The following is a 1,255-nucleotide window of genomic DNA, read 5'->3' as shown; positions in this document are numbered from 1 at the left end:
TAGGTTAGGTGGATTGGCCATGCTAAATTGCCCCTTAGTGTCCAAAGATGTGTAGGTTAGGGTGGATTGGCCATGCTAAATTGCCCCTTAGTGTCCAAAGATGTGTCTGAAAGCAGTGCTGGTTTGGTGCATTGACCCGAACAGGCGCCGGAGTGTGGCGACGAGGAGAATTTCACAGTAACTTCATTGCGATGTCAACGTAAGTCTTACTTGTGGTGACCAAATAATCTTTACGACTTGGATCTGATGTTGATAAGTTGCGTTATGGGCTAGCTTGGGGGGTTTTAAAGGCTAGAAAAAAGGGACAAGTTGGGCCGAAGGGCCTGTTTCCAAGCTGTTAGCCGCTGTGACTCTTGCCCTCACTGTGTTCTTTCCTCCCCCCCACTTCCTGCTCCCCCCACCCCCGCTGCAGCGAAAGAGGAATCCGTGGCCACCTTCAAGGGCACCGAGTTTTTCTGCTACGACCTCTCGCACAACCCCATCCAGAGCAGCAGCGACGAGATCACTCTGTCCTTCAAGACGCTCCAGCGGAACGGCCTGATCCTGCACACCGGCAAGTCGGCGGACTACGTCAACCTGGCCCTCAAGAACGGCGCCGTCTCTCTGGTCATCAACCTGGGCTCGGGCGCCTTCGAGGCCCTGGTGGAGCCCGTCAACGGCAAGTTCAACGACAACGAGTGGCATGACGTGCGAGTGACCCGCAACCTCCGTCAGGTAATGACCCACCGCGGGCGCCATCGGGCCTACGTGGCCCCCCACCACCACCCCCCCCACCCCCCCCGCCCCACCCCCACCCCGACCCCCGTTCCCTGTCCTCTTGACTTTGGGAGGGGTGGGGTGCGTGTAGGGGGCGGACGAGGGGGCGCGCGGGAACAGGGTGCCCGCGAGGAGGCAACAAGTTGTTTCGGCCGGGCGCCCACCAGGATTTGGGGCGCTGAGGTTGCACCCCCAGCTCCCCCCCGCCCCTTCGAAATGAACGCCAAAATCCCCCAGACAGAGGAATACCCCACCTTATAATCTGTAAAAGGTTGTGTGTGAAGTGGTGTGACTGGCGCTCCCTCGGCACTGACCCTCCGACAGTGCGGCACTCCCTCAGCACTGACCCTCCGACAGTGCGACACTCCCTCAGCACTGACCCTCTGACAGTGCGGCATTCCCTCAGCACTGACCCTCCGACAGTGAGGAGCTTCTCACCCCCATTCTCCCGCCTTTCCCCGTAACCTTTGACCCCCTCCCCAATCGGGACCCTATCTAT

General features: G+C 59.5%; 1 pseudogene; it reads left to right on the top strand.

Annotated features, from left to right (window-relative positions):
• Window positions 1-412: 412 nt before the first annotated feature.
• On the top strand, window positions 413-714 carry LOC145340614 (neurexin-1 pseudogene; annotated as a pseudogene).
• The last annotated feature ends 541 nt before the right edge of the window (window positions 715-1,255 follow it).

Source organism: Carcharhinus amblyrhynchos, unplaced genomic scaffold (assembly GCF_965287045.1).
Source record: "Carcharhinus amblyrhynchos unplaced genomic scaffold, sCarAmb.v2.hapA chromosome_1203, whole genome shotgun sequence".
Classification (NCBI taxonomy): domain Eukaryota; kingdom Metazoa; phylum Chordata; class Chondrichthyes; order Carcharhiniformes; family Carcharhinidae; genus Carcharhinus; species Carcharhinus amblyrhynchos.
This window is presented reverse-complemented; position numbering and strand designations above follow the sequence as displayed.